We start from the raw sequence: 7,606 nt of genomic DNA, 5'->3' as shown, positions 1-7,606 counted from the left end.
AGATGTCCTGCTATCCAAATAGGTACACGTCTTCCACGTCTTCTAGGGAGAGAATTGCCAGGCACACAACCCTCCACTTCTCCCATGAATCCATTACGTATCCAGCCGCAAAAGTGCCAATGCGGGCAAGCAGGTTCGCCTTCTCCTGCGTTTCTTGTAGAAATGTTTTTGTCAATTGTGTTGAGAGACCAGCTTATCAATTTCATGTTTGTAGTTTGTAGTTTCGAAGAAACAGTGCAAAAAAACTCCAGCAGAAAGCAGACACAACGGTGGTATGGAGAGAGGGAGAGAGGGAGAGAGAGAGAGAGAGAGAGAGAGAGAGAGAGAGAGAGAGAGAGAGAGAGAGAGAGAGAGAGAGAGAGAGAGAGAGAGAGAGAGAGAGAGAGAGAGAGAGAGAGAGAGAGAGAGAGAGAGAGAGAGAGAGAGAGAGAAAGAGAGAGAGAGAGAGAGAAATGCGACCGCCTTCGACCAGGGCGAGAGAGCTAAAATCATAGGGGACACAGTAAAGGGGAAAGCAGGTGTCTCAGGAGACGCAGTGCTGGGGGGTAGTGGATGTCTCAGGAGGAACAGTTAAGGTGTAACCTGAAGAGATGGGTCTTCAGTCTCTGACGGAAGATGGGTAGTGACTGCAGTTCTGACAGCCGTGGGAAGCTCATTCCACCATAACATCGCCAGTGCCATGACAACTTGTACATGCCAAAATGTAGCCTAATGTTAATCAATAATTTATGTGTTCACCTCCCTTAAGCTGAGCCAATTAAAAAGAGGATATTAGGCCCTTTTTGCCTAAAACCATAACATTTTTAAAATTTTCGGAACCCCAAATTAACGCTTGACAGCAAATAACTTACGAAGGAACAAATGAATGAATAATGAATGAACGAGGCCTCTCTCATCTCAGCGCTGCAAGTCCTTTTGCTTTTGGATGAACATATTGACAGGCTCCTCATAAGTCTCAGATGGGGAGATAATTGGTTTCTCTGGGATGTCTGCCGGCGGGGGCTGACCTTTAAGGTTGCACAGGGCCACCGGAGCGCTACCCTGATCAGGACACCAATGAGCGAAGTTCTTCGTTTTATGCAAATCACAGCTGTCATAGTGATCGTCCTTCTGGGTGGTTGTGGACATCAAGATATCCATCTGTGTTTCTGGTTATGATGAAAACCTGCCTCTGTTTTTCCCTCTGTCTCTCCTTTAATCGCTATAGCATAATAATAATCGAACCTTTTTGGATGGTGAAGACTAACTTCAGATGGTTGTTATTCTCTCTTTCGGAGTCAGATCACAAACCCCTGTTACTACTCACTGTCACTCACTCAAGAGCCCTGAGGTGAACGGTCTGTCTCCAATCCGTCTATCCTTGACTCCATCTTGTGCTGTCCTTTTGTTTCAGAGTGAATTCATAGACTCTGAATTGAATGCTGTCTTTCACATCTCTCTGTCTCTCTCTCTCTCTCTCTCTCTCTCTCTCTCTCTCTCTCTCTCTCTCTCTCTCTCTCTCTCTCTCTCTATCCTGTCTTTGTGCTCCTGGTGTGATTAAATTGTCCTCTACTGTGATGTGTTTTCTAAAGACACTGCATACACTCTCGACATGATAAGTGCCTGAATAGTGCAATGAGAGGGTCACAACAACCTCCACAATGTTACATCATCAGATAAACAGGAACAACCAAGATGTTGAATTATCTCTCACCCATTAAAATGAAGTATATATCCCTAACCCCATATCAACTGAAGTATATATCCCTAACCCCATATCAACTGAAGGGGGATTTGGGGAACACTTCAATATGGGCAGCACTAATAAGGCACCAAACTGTAGCTTATAAGAAGTAGCTAATTGGGCCATTTTGGGGGTATATATTAATAGCCATTCATTAGGTCTTTGTTTTGTGTTTTCTCATTTCTAATTTCTCATTCTCATGTTATAAGTCAGGTAGTAGCTGACCAGTTAGATGTGATTTCAAATCACATTTTTGTCAGTTATTTGTCACGTACGTCGCCTACAGCCGTAATTGACGTGAAATGCATTGGGGTCTTGCTCCTTGCTCAACAACAACAACAACAACAACAGTCAGCGACAAATCAACAAGTCAACAATAAGAGTAGTAAAACAAGTGACAATAGTACTAGCAACCCTCCGCTGGCTCCCAGAGCTGGGGGTTACTGCCTAGACTCCCTAATCTCATGGCCAACCTTGCCCCCAATAACATGGTTGTGTGGCTGGAGGTGTGGGGGGTGTGTCTGTCAGTCTGTGTGTGTGTGCATGTGTTTGAATGTTGAATGTGTGCGTGCGTCTGTGTATTTGCCTCTGAGTGTGTGTGTGTGTCTGTGCCTGAGTGTGTGTACTATCATTTGTGTGTGTGTCCATGCCTGTGTGTGTGTATATGCGTGTGTCTGTGCATCTTTGTGTGTGTGGACTGTATGTGTGTGTCCCCATGCCTGCGTGTGTGTGTATGTGTGTGTGCCTGTGCCTGCATGTGTGTGTGTGTGTGTGTATCCGTACCTGTGTGTGTGTGTGTGTGTGTGTGTGTGTGTGTGTGTGTCTCATGTACTGTATGTGCTCCCAGGACACTAAGGTGGAGGATGTGTCTGATGTGTGAATAAGAGCAGTCAGTCAGGGGCATTAAAGAGAACATCCATCAGGATGTCCCACAGCCAACACCTGTTTCTGCTGGCTAAGACAGGCCAGGCACACGGCGCTGTCACATCACTCTTCCCCCTCACTAAAGTGCTCCTCTGGGGCTGCACACACATATACTCCCGCCTGAAGCTCCAGACACTGCCTCCTTACCACCGCCACCCCCACCCCCATCACCGCCACCGCCACCCCCACCCCCACCCCCACCACCATAACCATTACCCCCACCACCCCCATCACCATCACCACCACCCCCACCCAAACCCCCACCACCATCACCACCACCACTACCCCCACACCCACCACCTCCACCCCCACCACCACTACCCCCACCACTATCACCTCCACCACCACCACGCCCATCCCCACCACCACGCCCATCCCCACCACCACCCCCATCACCCACACCACTACCCCCACCACCACGCACATCCCCACCCCCATCACCACCACCAGCATCACCCCAACCACTACCCCCACCACCACTACCCCCACCACCACTACCCCCACCACCATCACCTCCACCACCACTACCCCCACCACCATCACCACCACACCCATCCCCACCACCACCCCCATCAAACCCACCACTACCCCCACCACAACGCACATCCCCACCTCCATCACCACCACCCCCATCACCCCAACCACTACCCCCACCACCACTACCCCCACCACAACGCACATCCCCACCTCCATCACCACCACCCCCATCACCCCAACCACTACCCCCACCCCCACCACCACCACGCAGGAACACAGGCGACAAACACGGCAGCTTGTTACTGCAGCTCCTTGACGGCACGCGCGTCCAACATCTCGGTTCAGGGAGCTTTTCAAACCGGGTTATATCACATCGTCTTCCCTTATGGTTCCCTTCACTCTGGGAAGGAATCCTAGAGAACAGGGCTGGAGGGGCCCATAGATGCCCCCTGCTCAGCCTTGTATGGCTGGAGGGCTGTGGCACTGCCTCCTTGTCATTAATATGACAGTTGAGTTCTAATCATGACAAGAGGCCGCCTGTGATGCGCAGGGACCCAGTGGCATCACCTTGGAGCTCGACGCGTCTCTCGCTCTCTCTCGCTCTCCCTCGCTCTCTCTTGCTCTCTCTCTCGCTCTCTCTCTCTCTCTTCTCTACACTGCGTCAGACATAATTACCAAGCCCCATCTTGACAGGCCCACTCAGTGGAATTGGGCACTTGTTTTGCAGCACCGGGTATCACATTCCCCCTGGTAGGGGTCTGTCTGTTTGTGTGTGTGTGTGTGTGTGTGTGTGTGTGTGTCTCTTTGTCTAGTGTGGTCGTGTGTTTGTGTTTGTTTGTTTGTGTATGTGTGTGTGTGTGTGTGTGTGTGTGTGTGTGTGTGTGTGTATGTGTGTGTCTCAGAAGAAGAACAACATGCATTGTCCCTAGCAGCAGAGTCCTGACCAAGGCCAGATGGAGAGCACACGTTAAACCAGTTTTAAAGTATTTTGCACTGGTTACCTGTTAGTTTTACAATTGCTTTGAAGATGATTTTATAATTTTATAAATCACTCTATGGGCATGCACCCCACTACCGGTACATGTTTTTAAGCGATGTGCTCACTACGCAGTAGACTCCTCAGGTCCTCTGGGACTACCCAGTAGACCCCTCAGGTCCTCTGGCACAGTACAGTTTTTATGTGCCCAGCGTCTGGAACAGCCTGCCAAAGAATCTGAGGGGCGGTGGACTCTGGACATTTTCACGAGAGAACTTAAGACATATCATTTTAACCTTGTTTTTTTAATAAGGGTGATTTATAGTCCTTCAGTCTGTTAGTCTTGTATTTTATCCTATTTTTAATCACTCAGTTCTTTTAGCTCATTCCTTTTATTACAACTGATATTTTAGTTAACCATACATCACTACAGCAGGTTATTACTGTTATTTGCTTAGAAACTTCACAGAAAGTAAGCTAATAAACAGTGCCTTTCACTAGGATCCTTGTGTGTGTGTGTGTGTGTGTGTGTGTGTGTCTGTGTGTGTTTGTGTGTGCGTGCGTGCGTGCGTGTGTTCTTTGCATGTGTTTCATCAGAGGATGTGGTTTGTCACATTGCTTCATATTTTCTTTGTTCTATTCTCGCTTCAATTTTCGATATTAGGAACTCTTTTATGTTGAATCTAATGGCGTTGGTAAAAGCAGAGGAAAGGCTCTTGTCAACTCCTCTCCCCATATGCAGCACACACACTCACATTGTTGTAAGTTTTCCCCTCGAAATTGTATTTGTGGAAAAAAATAAACTACACAGCCTTTAATTTACACCTGGTCTTGGGTTGCTAGGCTACACTCTGTACGGTGGTGTATGTGTGTGTGTGCTCTTTGCAAATGGCTTTGATCCTCAACACCCTGACAGACTCAGGCTTGGCACCACATCACACCATGGAAACTAAAGCATATTTGAAATCTCCAAAGTGTGATGGAATAATTACCTTGTTAGGCAAAAGGAAAAGGGAAACTGTCCAAAAAAGTTTAGGCATTAAAGTGAAGCCTTTCATTAGGAGAGTTACTGGACAGTTTCTGCCAAGGATGCCATCCAAGTTAATTTGAATCCACCATCAGAGAGGAGATGTGAGCGTGTCATGGGTGGTGCCGTATGTCCAAACCGGTCCCAATTTGAAATTTTCCACAAAGGAGTTTTTTTGTAAAATGGATGGAGCATCATCTTTCAAAACCTTTCAATGTCTGGATTGAAACAGTGTCTAATTGCACTTCATTGCACTTGAATACACTACCGGTAATCTAAGAGAGTCATGAATCTGAACTATGAGACAGCAACCTTCAAAAAAAAAACTCTCAATCTGCGGTGGGACCCTCGAGCGTTGCATTAAGATCATTGTTAAAACCGTCATACGATGTCGATACATTTAAGTGTTCCCGAAAACTCATTGCTAACCTGCCAATTTATGTCTGTCATTAATTAGCAAGCCACCCAGACCAGTCGTAGAATAGGAAAGTGCTTTGTTAGGTGGATTTCATCCTCTCCAGCAACTTCACACTCTGAAGATTGACATGGAACATAAAAGTTTCATTCTCTCTCTGACTGCCAGAGCCTTACTTTAATTAATAATTTGTAACAAAGATTGTGTGTGGGCCGGGGGGGGGGGGGATGTTATGTTCAATATACATACAATAGATTTGTTTTAAAAGCTGATATTATCCACCATAGGCTCTGAACATTTCTGTGAACATTTTTCTTTCTTCGTGTGGATGATTGGAATAGTAACAGTGTTTTAAATTACTTTACTCTTTTCTCTCTCTGTTTACTCTAGAACCAAGTGGGCAAGGCTGTCTGCGAAAGGTTTGGTAATTATGAATGTAATACAACTTGATTCAGTTTATTCTATCTTACCCCCTGCGGAGTTCAACATTTAATGAAACGAGCAAGCTTGGGGGGTCTTGCTAGCTTACTATGAGATAACACTTTAAGATACCCATGCCTGGGAGGTATTATGAAGTAATATAAAACGCTTCAATCGGCCTTTCATTTATTTGCTTACTTACCCTGAGAGCGAACTGAGATACAGTACACTGAGATACAGTACACTAACCCTCTGTCTACATCCCCTGATAACAGCTCAGTATTTAACCATAATAACACTGCAAAACAGAAGAAGAGCAGTTGACGTCCATGAAGACAGGAGCATAAAGCCGTCCCATCTGGAGGGATTTGGAGGAGGAGGTTTCAGCTGGGCCTACAGTAACACTCCAGCCTGGTAACTGACTAGGTAATTAATTGGACTGCAGAGAGAGGCAGTGGCTGTATTACGCCAAGACTTGAGCGGCTGTCGCTTCCCAAACGAGGCCGGTGTGTGTGAGGTTATTACAGGTTTGATTATTGAGTTCCACGGGGTAATTGGCCCAAATGAGGGCTGACAGCTCTGGAGCGCAACAAACAGCTGGGGAGCTCATCCCTCAGCCAGCAGCCATATTAACAGCATCTCACTCCCAGGTAGATCAGCAAATATGATCTGTGATTATGGGAAACTTAATGAAAAGTTGATGAAAATATTGAGCCGCAAGCTAGTGCAGCAAGACACAAGTCAGTAAGGTGTAGGCTAAGATGCTGGAGTCATGTCTCAGTGACCTCTGACCTGTTACTCCTCTCTGCATACTCTAGTATTTCTCTCTCAGCTTGATGGAGAGGATAAAACATGAAGCATAGGGGGGTAATGATAAATGTAGTACTTAAGCTCTCAGCGTCTTGTATTTTCTAAAAACGACTTACTGTAACTATGACAACTTACTGTAACTATGATGACTTACTGTAACTATGACGACTTACTGTAACTATGATGACTTACTGTAACTATGGTAAGGCGATGGCTACACTTATCACAAGGTATGCTATTCAAATGTAGTTACCATGGAAAAAGGCCAAGTGTTGTTCACAGTGTACATAATCATAGGCTGCATTCGTAAATTCGCCCTGGAAATCTGATCAGCACTCATGGAATGCCTCTTGTCCAATCAAATGACTTGGTCCCTTTATGATGTTGAACCCAGTGTGCGCTCTGGCGCTCACAGAGCGAATTTACGAACACAGACATAATGTTTTTCAAATGTAATGTAACCCTACAGGCATGGCAGTGACAGTGTTTAATATATATATATTGCTATTGAGATGTATTTTTCTCGGATTACCTGTCTTGCCTTCATTCTGAACAGTAAACACGCATGACTGATGAATTATGCAATTGGATTAAAATGGCACACACTAACAGCTGTCATCAACGCTAGCTAAACCACTCAGGGTAAGAATCGGTTGAAAAAGGGAATGAGTGAGCTTCTTCTTTGAATCCCTGCTGATGGCTGGACAGGTCTTTCGTGACGAATACAAAATCAGCGACAGAAAGAAAAACGAATCGCTTTCAAGGTTGTTTCCCTGCAATATTCATCCTTATCCGAGAAACACAGTGTCTTTCAGTTGGTTTCAGATCAAAAGC

Source organism: Nansenia antarctica (genome assembly GCF_963989245.1).
Source record: "Nansenia antarctica genome assembly, chromosome: 3".
In the NCBI taxonomy this organism is placed as follows: domain Eukaryota; kingdom Metazoa; phylum Chordata; class Actinopteri; order Argentiniformes; family Microstomatidae; genus Nansenia; species Nansenia antarctica.
The sequence above is the reverse complement of the archived record's forward strand: the minus strand, read 5'-3'. Positions refer to the sequence as shown.